The sequence below is a fragment of the Microcaecilia unicolor genome, chromosome 1, assembly GCF_901765095.1.
Source record: "Microcaecilia unicolor chromosome 1, aMicUni1.1, whole genome shotgun sequence".
Classification (NCBI taxonomy): domain Eukaryota; kingdom Metazoa; phylum Chordata; class Amphibia; order Gymnophiona; family Siphonopidae; genus Microcaecilia; species Microcaecilia unicolor.
In genome coordinates this window covers 108,359,996-108,372,852 of record NC_044031.1, presented here as the reverse complement: position 1 = coordinate 108,372,852, position 12,857 = coordinate 108,359,996, and the positions used below count along the sequence as shown (strand labels likewise).

At 42.3% G+C, this 12,857-nt stretch overlaps 1 protein-coding gene across 1 annotated transcript in view; it reads left to right on the top strand.

Moving 5' to 3' along the window:
* The window catches only part of KIAA1217 (KIAA1217 ortholog), a 656,634-nt gene that overhangs the window by 98,451 nt on the left and 545,326 nt on the right, over positions 1 to 12,857 (top strand). The gene's annotated exons all lie outside the window — the stretch shown is intronic.

Below are 12,857 nucleotides of genomic sequence, written 5' to 3'. Positions count from 1 at the left end.
GCATATCAAGGGTGTTCCTAAAATTAATGCACTTTGTTATAGAATAACGGGGATACGTGCCTAATATAGACATGGTGCAAATGGCCATGCCTAAAGTTAGGCGTGATACCTGGGCATAAGTGCTATTCTATAAATCGCACCTAACTTTTAAGTGCAGCTTACAGAATAGCGTTTTTTTTGGCGATAAGTTTTTTGGCACCAGATATAGGATCTAGCCCTTTATCTCTTCCTTCACCAATTGTGTTGCTTCCTTCACTTCTGTTACTGGTAGATTCTCAGTCATTCCTTCTACTTGTCAAAACGCTTCTCCAAGTTTAATGATGGAAATAGATTCTGGACATTTACTTTCATATTTCAACACCTTTTGTGCATTTGGATCTGTTAATTAAGCCTGGAGATCTTTGATAGTAGCTCGCTATTTCCATGAGGCCTGTTCCTCCTGCTCAGGGAATGTATAGTTGTGGCACACACTGATTCTTATAAATGACCTTGTGGGCATGGAAGACTTTTCTCATTCATATATCCAATTTTAAAGGGTCTTTAAGAGGCCATTCTACAATTCCAAAGCTAAGTAAGAGTGCAGGAATTACCAGCTGATTTATAGCTTGTATCTTCTTATTCTATGTTAATGCACTCTTCAATATAAATTTTAGAGGTCAATATTCAAAGCAATTTAATCAGGGGGAAAGGGCTCCTGGCCAGTTAAATCATTTGTTCGGGGATATCTGCTGATATTCTGTGGCATTTAACCAGTTAGTTTCACTGAATATCACCACAGACCACTAAGCTGGCTATTTTATGCCTAAGTTTAGCAGTCAAATTTGACCACATAAATGGCAGTCCTATCTTCATGCTGGTTCACTTATGCAGTTAAGTGCTGAATATTGCACATAGCCACATAAAAGATAGGGGGACGCATAAACCTGGATATACAATGTCGGAGTCCAGATATGGCCTGGCATTGAATATCCATGAATAATGCTGCCAGCGGCTAAAATAAATGCTCTCCGTCGCCAGCTGAATATTGACCTCTTGAGTCTCCTATAATTTTCTTTGCTGATCATTTCTCTTAGTAATTTATGTATGTGCACTCTTTCCTCCTCTCCTAGATATTTCTCTTCAAGTTCTTTTATCTCATGGTCATTGTTAGAGGGATGTTTTTAGTTCTATTCACCTTTGTTCTAAGGAAAGTTGCCTTTAGCACGTTTGTCTGGACCAGTGTCATCTGAGAAGTTTTTCACTACATCACTTCTGAAGGGGAGGCAGTAAATGAAGTAGCACTTCCACAATCCAGTAGCACGGCCATGGCCCAAACCCCAATCACGGTTTCCAAATCATCCATTCCTCCCCCCCTCCCCCATCAGAAATCCCAAGTCCCTTCATCCCCAATCAGAAGCTCTGAACTCCCCCACCAAGCCCCTCCCACTAAGTACTGCCACCTCTCACCCCAACCCAACCTTCTCTCAATGTCCCATCCCCTCGTAGAACATATACTGAACATTATGTTTAATTTCATTTTCTGTTTTGTTATGACTGACATTTTCTAAATATGCTGCTGCTGCCTCAGTTATGTTTTATAAACCCTTCCCCATCCCTTTCATGACCCCTACTTTCCCAGGGTAAAGTCTTCTTATGTCAGGAATGATCTCCTGTCACTTCTGCCCTGCTATTCAAGATGGCACTGACAAACAAATCAAATGAAAACAAAACAATTTCACTGCATACACCCCCAGTATGTGCTGTATCAATATTCAGTGTTATGTATATTAAGAGCTGCTTTGTACAATATTGTATCCAAACAAAACTGTTCAAAGTGCAAAATACAGAAGCCTCAATTACCTCTCTTCATCTTAGTTACCATATATTCTAAAAAGGAGGAAAAGGCCTCCGATATCCCAATCTTATTTTTTAGATTTGCTCACACCTTTTTCAGTAGTAGCTCAAGGTGAGTTACACTAGCTATTTCCCTGTTCCCGGAGGGCTCACAATCTAAGTTTATACCTGAGGTAATGGAGGGTTAAGTGTCTTGCCCAAGATCTCAAGGAGCTGCAGTGGGATTTGAACCAGCCACCTCTGGATGCCACCCCCAAATGAACTGCTTGTCTGGAAGGGGAAAGGGATGTGTAAGCATACTGTTTGGGAGGGGGGGGGGGTTGGGGGCACTGCCCCTCAAATTGATCTGGAAGGGGCATTAATTGTCCTAGTGTGTTTTGCATTTTTTGGGGTTATGGGTGAGAATTGTCCTCCCTGGTGTGGTGGGAATTATTTCAGTGGGAATTGTCCAGATGGGAATTGGTGAGTGGGAATTGTCTGATGGGAACTGACCCAGCGCACCGTAGACAGGTAGACCCAGGCCCATACCTCCCCTTGCCTGTTACACTTGTGGTGAAAACTATGAGCCCTCTAAAACTCACTAGGATGCCCCATTGCACTCCTGGGATGTCTGGGGGACCAATCTGCTAAAAATGCCGGCTCCTCCTACATCTCAGTGGTTTGATTTTGTGCGGTAATTTTCCCCAAAATGGCCTAAAAAGATAAACACACAAAGCACAAAACCTTGTTCAAAATGGTATTTTTGAAACGAAAATAGGCATTTTTCTTTGCTATTCGGATTTGGGACATTTAGTGCAAAACGTCCAAAGTCCGACTTAGATGTCATATTGAAAATGCCCTTCTGTATCAACATAAAATTGTGCAATAAAAATCATCTATTTAAGGTTCTTACAGGCAAAAGTTTTTAATCTTTTCTTCCTTGAATCAATATAGAACTTATTCATAAAAATGCTGCCCATTCAACACTCATATTGAGACTTGTTCTGTAAATTGAGGGTCCTCCTGACAAGACCGGTCTACATGTCTTTCCTGAACATTTTCAACTAGTTCCAGTTTGTGTGTTGAACCAGAGTCTGCATTTCCTCCAGGGTTTACCTCCACTCTGAGGCTTCTTGAGCAAATCTCAGGTACAAATGTGAGAGAGACCCATTATTAGTTTCACAAAATCGAGTCTCTTCTGTAGATGAGTGTTTAACTGTTGAAAGTGAGTTCTGTCAAGGGAAGTAAGAGGAGAATTTTATAACAAGCTGCCTAGTGTGTGCAGTAATTATGTGCATAAATTAAGTCAATTTTGAAGTAAAGTATGTGCATACGTTCCCTATGATACCATATTGACCTAACGGAAAGTATATGCACACATTATCTCTTCCTATTTAATATCCTTACATTACATTCATACACATATATTACTAATGCCAACCCCACCTCCAGAAACAGTTTGGATACACTTATGCACATGTATACCATATGCAAAGAAATTGGAATGCAAAAAATTCAGACTGTTTAATAAAATCCTAACTGTGCATAAAACACTGTTTTAGCCATGGAAACGTCCTTTAAAATTGACCCTTTGCATGCAGTTATCCTGTTGGGATCTACAGAAGCACTGGATGTTTTGCTGCAAGGTTTGATTTACTCACCCTGATCTTTTGTAGGCGGTACATTGACAAAAGGGGATAGTGAAATAAGCTACATTAGTTCCTGCCAGAACTGGGCTGAGAATATGCAAGAACTGGAGACAATATGCAGGGATAGGCTACGTAATCTCACAGTTTCTCTAGGAAAGCACTGGGCTCTGAATTTAGTGGAAAGGAGGCTTCCAATGGATGTGAAATGAATCTGTAGTCCCCAGGATTTTTCAGTGTATGTGTGACAAACGCCACGGAGATCCACTCCCATCTCCTAACAGGTTTTGGCAGTGACGTTAGTAGTAAAACTAAAAGCAGGGCCGGTTTAAGGATTTGGACATTGTAGGTAAACCTTCAGTCTCCCCCCCCCCCCCCCCCCCCACACACACACAGACTGAATCCAGTCAAAAAATTCTGACATCGTATCATAATAATGATTTGACATCAAGATGTTTTATTGTGTACTGTGCCACAATATGTACCGTTTGAATATTTTTTAGGTTGATATTACCTGTTTCCTATGTTTAGATTGATCTTCTTGTACACCGTCTTGAATCAATTTCATCAAAAAAGCGGTAAATAAATCCTAATAGACAGAAACAAAAAAAGGCAAAGAGCTGCCACAGAAATAGCTAACCAAAAGAGAAAAAGCAGATCAAAAAAGACAAAGAAATGGAACAGGAGGGTAACAGAAGAAGTGGTTTACAATTTCAGGGGGGTCAGTATTCAAAGCAATTTAACCATCCAGAAATGGCTCCTGGCTGGTTAAATCACCTGTTCAGGGCTAACCACGCATTTTCAGTGGCACTTAATCAGTTAGTGCCACTGAAAGTAACCAGCTAGCGCTGAACTGAAAACCAGCTATTTTGGGGGTGTTCTGGGGCTGAAGTCAGCTTGCATTTAAGAGCCTATGGACTGGTCTTTCTACATATTTATCTTCTCTTACAATTTCATATTCTCCTTCCTGCTCCCTCCGTTCCCTTAATACCCATCATCTGTTCTTGCCAGGTCCAAACCAGGCAACTCTGGAAATAACTAGGCATCAAGCCCCCTTTTTTTTTCTGCCCCATTTCTTTAGAATTCATTATTTCATTATCATTAGTTCTGTACAGAACTATCTGGCTCTTCACATTCGCATTTAACCCTGGTTAGAGGGGAGAGTGGTTCTAAATCGCTAGGTTACAGCCCCCTTCTCCCATCCCTCTTCCTTCCCTGTGGTCCCTATCCCCCTGCCCCCCCCCTTTTTAATACTTTTCCTACCCCTTTCCATCCTCCCCTTACTATCTCTCCTGCTCTCCCACTAGTGTTCCCTTCTTGTATGGATGATCAATAGAAATAAAATAAAACATGGAAAAGAAAATAAGATGATACCTTTTTTATTGGACATAACAATACATTTCTTGATTAGCTTTCGAAGGTTGCCCTTCTTCGTCAGATCGGAAATAAGCAAATGTTGGTAGATGAGAGTATATATAAGTGAAACATCAAAGCATTTCAGTGACGAAGAAGGGCAACCTTCGAAAGCTAATCAAGAAATGTATTAAGTTATGTCCAATAAAAAAGGTATCATCTTATTTTCTTTTCCGTGTTTTATTTTGTTTGATTTCTATTGATTACCTTTAAAAGTGGACTAACACGGCTACCACACCACTCTGCTGTACAGATGATAAAATTTCCTTTCCTATCGAGTTATTGTAGTTCTTTTCTTACATCTTTGTTTGTCATTTTTAAATTGTAAACCGCCTTGGTCTGCTAGTTAGTGAAAGCAGTATAGCAAGTGTTCAGACAAAAATAAATTCAGCACTTAACCAGTCAGGTTAACCACATAAATAGAACTGCATAAAAGTGAGTCCTATATTTTACTAAGCCATGCTAGCATTTTTGGTGCACGCTAAAAATAAGCGTGTACTAAGTGCTAGAGATGCCCATATATTCCTATGGTTATCTCTAGCATTTAGCGTGCGCTAATCATTAAAAACACTAGTGCAGCTTAGAAAAGACCCCCTTTATGTGGTAGTCCATTGCCGGTTAAGTGCTGAATATTGTACTTAACTGGCTATATGTTAGCCAGCTCCACAAACCTGAAAACTTAATGCCAGTGCTCGGATATGGTCTGGCATTGAATTTCTAGATTTAAACACCAGCGGTAGTCAGCAAAATTCTAATCGCCACCGGCTGAATAACAAGACCCAGGCTCCTAATTCCCTCCCCCTCCCCAAGATACCATGGTTTTAAATATTAAGTATATATATATATATATATATATATATAAAATTCACACACAGAAATAATGAGGGCAGCAGGAGCGTAGCCAGAAGTCCATTTTGGAGGGGGGCACACCCCTCCTCCTTGGCATTAAGTCATACCTTTGCTGGGAGGAATTCCAATGTATACATTCTATCTACAATGGGGCTGAGAATCTAACTACTCTGATGAGGGCCCAGATGCACTAAACTTTAACGACCCTTTAACGAAGACATTTTCAACCGTAGCATGCATTAAAGGCCATTTTCCGACGACGCTAGCAGCTAATGAAAACGGAATGCAAACGAGTCACTTTCAATTGTATTGTGGACAATTCGGAATGCACTAACCATACCGACGATTGCACCGAATCAGTTACCGCGATATATTTAACGTGAAATCAGACCTGTCATTAAGGCCTGAGCTGTCATACAGACACTGCTCCCCGCTTCTCCCTGCAGCATAAAAATCCAAGCTGGCACGTTTGAAAATATAAATAACCCACACAAAGACGTGGCTCCCCGCTTCCACTTGCTTAAAATATAAAACCAAATCCAAAATAAAAAAAGGATTGGGAGGGAGCAAAGGCGCTCGTCAGGAGCGTCCTGTATGGACGGCCTTGCCCCCCCCCCCTGAAGTCGCCGCTGCTCCCCGCTTCCCCCTGCTTAAAATATAAAATCAAACCAAAAATAAAAAAAGGATCCTTTTTTTATTTTTGATTTGATTTTATATTTTAAGCAGGGGGAAGCGGGGAGCCACATGTTTGTGTTTTTTTCTTTTTTGGTGGTTGTTGTTTTGGCGTTTGTGGCATACGCAGAGCAGCCAGCATAACGCTTGGCTGCTCTGCGCATGCTTTAGGGGCCGATTACAGACGGGGATTACAACAGTTTAACGAATCTGTAATGCATTGTACTTTACAATACCGCACCGAACATGTGCGACTTGTTTTTTTGGTGCATTCTTCGTTTTTTCAAATTCAGTAAGCACTTTTACGTTTTAGGGTTTTTTACGTATGGTTGATGCATCTGGGCCAAGGAGTATTTATCATGTTGGTTTAACATGACAGTGCATCACAGCAATGGGATTAAGAACGAGCTCTATTGTTCTAAAGATTCCAGAGGAGGAAATTAAACTTCCTGCAGCAAAGAAAGCATGGAGAGAGGCACACTTTAGGTTCTTCACTTCCCAGGAAACATATTGCACACAGCAGTTCCCAATCAAGTTGCATGTAGCAGTAGAATGAGCGGAAGTGGATTTAAGTATTATTTTATTAGCCATTAATTCTGTCTTGACTTTAGGGTATTTATTATGTGCTAAAGATTGTTGTTGACAGGGTGATTTCTGCAGATGATTTTGACATAGGTGTGATTGCAAGAATTCCTGAGGCTCAACTTCCAGTAGGAAGCAAAATGGTTTGTAACAAGGAGATGAAGGATCAAATTAAGCTTAGTATATGCACAAGGGTAAACATATGATACCTTTGAAGATGAGCGAAGTGCTTATATGATGCACAACATAGGAAGGTAAATAATCAAAGGTTCTAAGAAGAAAATGGGCCTTAGGGTTCTCGTTAATAAGCTACTCAAAAGACTTTTTACTACCAGGCAACTGCAGACATAGCATCTGGGATTCTGTCATGCTGAAAATTATGTTTAACCTGACACTGATTACTTAGAAGTCCAGAGACAGGCAACAGAATGAATTGGAAACACTGATTATGTGAGAACAGAGTTGTTCTTGCTTATGGAATGTTTGGTGTTGTGGTAAGACAGTAAATGCCGTGAAAGTATACAGAGCCTCTGTAAACACGTAACTATGGTTTGGTTTAAATGAAGAAGGACAGAATTAGACAACAGACCCTGAAATCGGAGAAAGGCACGTTTAGCCTCTTCAGAAGGAAGTCATTTTTACAGAAAGGGTAATGTTGTGGAATAAGTTACCACTGGAGACCAGCAAACATAATAATAGCATTTAAAAGGGGATTTGATAGATGTTTTGCAAGGAATATAACAATATTAGAGAGGAAACTGCCACATTCATTTAGCTGGAATTCAAGTGCTGAACCTTAGCAGTAAGGCACTGCTAGTCAAGGGAGCTTGAATTAGTTGGATTATATTTCTGTTTCCAGTGCAAAAATTCTGCTACTTTTTTAGTTGCTATAGATAGGAAGCAATTGTTGAAGGGGGCAAGTACTTTAAGCGATACAGTAAACACCCATTTGGCAGTATTTTAGTCGTTAATGCACATATGTGGTCACATACACACATTAATAGCCTCTTACAAAATACTGAGCAGCCTAAAAATACATGCTTCAACATGATGGCATGTAGTTTGCCAGTGGGCATTCGCATACGCACACAAGTATGCACATAGATTATAAGATAATTTATACACAGACTGTGGATGTGGACATTTACACCAGCTCTCGAGTTTTCTAAAGAAAGGTAGGCACCTAATGATCTTTATAAAACAGCCAACAAGCACAGAAGAACAAAAGACCCTTGCACAGGTCAAAATAAGCAGGCAACACACAGTGAAGGTGACACCAAAGATAATGTCAAAGCAAAACATCCGAAGGACTCAGTTCACATCAGGAGTTTTATTCAAAGTATGCAATGGACTCGACACTACAGGGACTCCTGAGGCAGGCCTTTGTGGCCAAAACACAATTTGTGTAGAGTCCATTACATACTTTGAATAAAACTCCTGATGTAAACTGAGTCCTTTGGACGTTTTGCTTTGACATCATCTTTGGTGCCACCTTCGCTGTGTGTTGCCTCTTTATAAAATAGCACCTCTAGTGGTCCCTATGCGTAGTGCCCTGAAAATTACCCAGATAATGACTAACAATATTGTATTGACTGAATCTGATTTTGATTCCTTGGGCAGTAATTCCTGCCTATTTCATTTAACCTTCTGTTCTAGACTCAAGAAAAATGTCAGGAAGTATTTTTTCACGGAGAGAGTAGTGGATGCTTGGAATGCCCTCCCGCGGGAGGTGGTGGAAATGAAAACGGTAACGGAATTCAAACATGCGTGGGATAAGCATAAAGGAATCCTGTGCCGAAGGAATGGATCCTCAGGAGCTTAGTCAAGATCGGGAGGCGGGGCTGGTGGTTGGGAGGTGGGGATAGTGCTGGGTAGACTTATACGGTCTGTGCCAGAGCCGGTGGTGGGAAGCGGGACTGGTGGTTGGGAGGCGGGGATAGTGCTGGGCAGACTTTTATGGTCTGTGCCAGAGCCGGTGGTTGGGAGGCAGGGCTGGTGGTTGGGAGGCGAGGATAGTGCTGGGCAGGCTTATACGGTCTGTGCCAGAGCCGGTGGTTGGGAGGCGGGGATAGTGCTGGGCAGACATACGGTCTGTGCCCTGAAGAGCACAGGTACAAATCAAAGTAGGGTATACACAAAAAGTAGCAAATATGAGTTATCTTGTTGGGCAGACTGGATGGACCGTGCAGGTCTTTTTCTGCCGTCATCTACTATGTTACTATGTAATTAAGTGCTATAAGCTGTAAAAAAAAAAAGCCATGTAATGTGACTATGAGTCTCCCTACTTAATCATTTTGTGACTGTGGGCAAGTCACATTCTGGTAACTTTTCTGGTTTAGCCCTTTCTCCCCTCCATTGCAGAAACTGGTGTACAGACCAAGCAGCAGAAATGAACTGCTAGAACAACTACCCCAAAGTGGCTACATGCCTAATTTTGAAAGGTGAACCCAAACAAGTAATAGGGTAAATATAATTCTTAAGTACACTGGAAGAAATTCTACAAAATCACCTGAGTATTTATAACTCACAGTATATAATTCACACCACTGTTTAACCAATCACCAACCGTTTAAAAATGTGCTCATATGTAGAGGAGACCATCATGGATCAAACAATGATCCCATTAGAACATGCCTCTTCAAAATTATAATCGCAGCACATATAAATATCTTGTAACTTCTCAACAATTATGCCGATGCCTAAATTAGGCACAGAGTGGGTGTATTCTATAATAATGCACACAGATTTTAGAAACACCCACGACCCTGCCCATTCCACGCCTATAACCACTCCCCCTTTTCAACTGTGCAATTTGGAATTCCACCTCCCCCCTTCACATTACAGAATACACTTAGGGGTCCTTTTACCAAGCTGCGGGGGAAAAGGACCCTGTGCTAGTGGCGGGGGCTGTTTTTCCCACGAGCCAGGGCGCCTTTACCGCATGGGTAAAAAGACCCCAGGCACACATGGCCATGCGGTAAGAGAACTCTTACTGCATGGCCATGTGACGGAGAGCCCTTACTGCAACTCAGTGATGTAGCGATAAAGGCTCCCATGCCAACCTGGCAGTAACTGGGCAATGTGTGGCGATGCCTGATTACCGCTGGATTGCCGCTGTGCAAGCCATTTCCAGGGGTTTTCTTTTTCCCCCCAGAAATGGTGCACGCTTGGGGCCACATTGGGCCAGTGGTGATCCTGGAAGAGCGAGCGGTAAGCCCGCGTTGAGCTTACCGTCACTTTGTAAAAGGGCCCCTTAACGAATTGTGCACATGAATCTTAATGCCAATTAGTGCTGCTAATTGCTTGTTAACATCCAGTTGACAGTGCATAAGTACATAAGTACATAAGTAGTGCCATACTGGGAAAGACCAAAGGTCCATCTAGCCCAGCATCCTGTCACCGACAGTGGCCAATCCAGGTCAAGGGCACCTGGCACGCTCCCCAAACGTAAAAACATTCCAGACAAGTTATACCTAAAAATGCGGAATTTTTCCAAGTCCATTTAATAGCGGTCTATGGACTTGTCCTTTAGGAATCTATCTAACCCCTTTTTAAACTCCGTCAAGCTAACCGCCCGTACCACGTTCTCCGGCAACGAATTCCAGAGTCTAATTACACGTTGGGTGAAAAAAAAAAGTTTCTCCGATTCGTTTTAAATTTACCACACTGTAGCTTCAACTCATGCCCTCTAGTCCTAGTATTTTTGGATAGCGTGAACAGTCGCTTCACATCCACCCGATCCATTCCACTCATTATTTTATACACTTCTATCATATCTCCCCTCAGCCGTCTCTTCTCCAAGCTGAAAAGCCCTAGCCTTCTCAGCCTCTCTTCATAGGAAAGTCGTCCCATCCCCACTATCATTTTCGTCGCCCTTCGCTGTACCTTTTCCAATTCTACTATATCTTTTTTGAGATACGGAGACCAGTACTGAACACAATACTCCAGGTGCGGTCGCACCATGGAGCGATACAACGGCATTATAACATCCGCACACCTGGACTCCATACCCTTCCTAATAACACCCAACATTCTATTCGCTTTCCTAGCCGCAGCAGCACACTGAGCAGAAGGTTTCAGCGTATCATCGACGACGACACCCAGATCCCTTTCTTGATCCGTAACTCCTAACCAATTAAGTTACATGCATTGTTGTAGAATACACTTCAAATTCCGTGTGGAAATGAAGGCACAATATATATAATTTCAGGGTATGTGCATTCTAAGTGATAGTCTGTAGGCTTAGAGCGTAACACACATACCTCCAGATTCTATATATAGTGCCCATATTTTGATACCTAATTTTGGGCGCAATCCTGAGATGCACGTGCAACTTAATTAGGTAATGAGCCATTAATGAGCAGTAACTGGCAGCTAACAACTAATTACTAATGTTAATTGGCACCAAATATGATTTGCACACACATCTGGCTGTGCATTATTCTATAACATCTGGCACCCAAATCCCACAGCGTTAAACTCAAAAAGGGGGCATGGCCACGGGAGGTGCATGGGCATGTGACAGGTGTTTTGAAAAGTTTGGGTCTCTGTGCCCAACTTGGGCACTAGCATTTATACCAACTTTAAGCAGGCATAAGTCTGGTGCCCAAAGTTAGGGTATGGGAATTGACGCTAAGCGCGATTCTGTAAAAGGGTGTATTCCTTTTATAGAATCACATGTAATGCTGATCTATTCCAGTGCTCATTTTTGAGCACCATTTATAGAATCTGACTCATTCCGTGTATCTGTAAGGGAGCATATACATGGGTGGGGCCTGGGCAGGGCAGGGGGTGGACCCAAACTTACACACATAACTTACAGAATACTATAAGCTACATGCTTAAGTGCCACACTTACACCTGCCATAGTCCAAGCGTAAGTGCCTGCGCATAAACGCTGACTTATGCTATATTCTGTAATGGCGTCAGGGCTCCCAGATGCTGTTCAAGAATAGCACTTAGTGTCCAGCATTTCACCTGCATATTGTTGTCTATTTTATGGTAGCCTATACAAAATTGACTCCAAAATGCTTTACAGCAAGAATTAGGAATGTGCATTTATTAATGCACAGTTCAGTTTATTATTGTACCTTAAATATCAACTTTGTACATATCAGTTTTTTTAACACATATAATCAATTTATCCATGGTTTTTTTTTTTTATTAAAACAAGTGTTCAAAATATTTTTTAGTGGTCAGGGTGTGGGCAAGATGGCAACCGGACATGTAGCAGTGTTCTTGTACTCTGGCTAGGCTGGAGAGAAATTCCCCTTATTTTCTTTATTCCTCGTTTCCAAGATGCTGCACACAAAGAGGAAGGGGACGGTGAAAGCTGTTCCACCGCCAGATGTAGCTTCGGCCCAGCTCCAGCAAACTCTCCAGCAGTCGCTAGATCGCTACACTGCACAATGCCAGCCAGCAAGCTTGGGTGAGGGCCCTGCATTGAGTTCAGGTGGAGGAGAGCCTGACTCTTTGGGGCATGATGTTTTGTTGAGGCACTGTGTTGTCCAGCGGTAACCAGATCCAAGTCTACAGCTTTGGATCCAGTGGGAGACACTATATTGCAGCCTAGAAGCAATGGAGTCCAGTTCTTGGAGGATGCAGCTGAGCAGGGAAATGTTGAGACAGCCAAGGACTTGGCAATCCTAAGCTGCTGATGCTGGAGACAATCTGGACAGCCATAAGGAAACTGGATGTGATGTTGGCAGAGGCAGCCCAAGGCACTCTGCTGCCTGAGGCTGGGATGAGCTACTGCCCCACCCCCGCCCATCCACAGCCTGGCATCTCCCCCTTTCTTCCTCAACCCTCTTCCCCATGTTTATCTTCTTTTCCAGAAGACAGTGGCAGCAACAGCATTCCCATAGGCTGCCCTGCCACTGACAC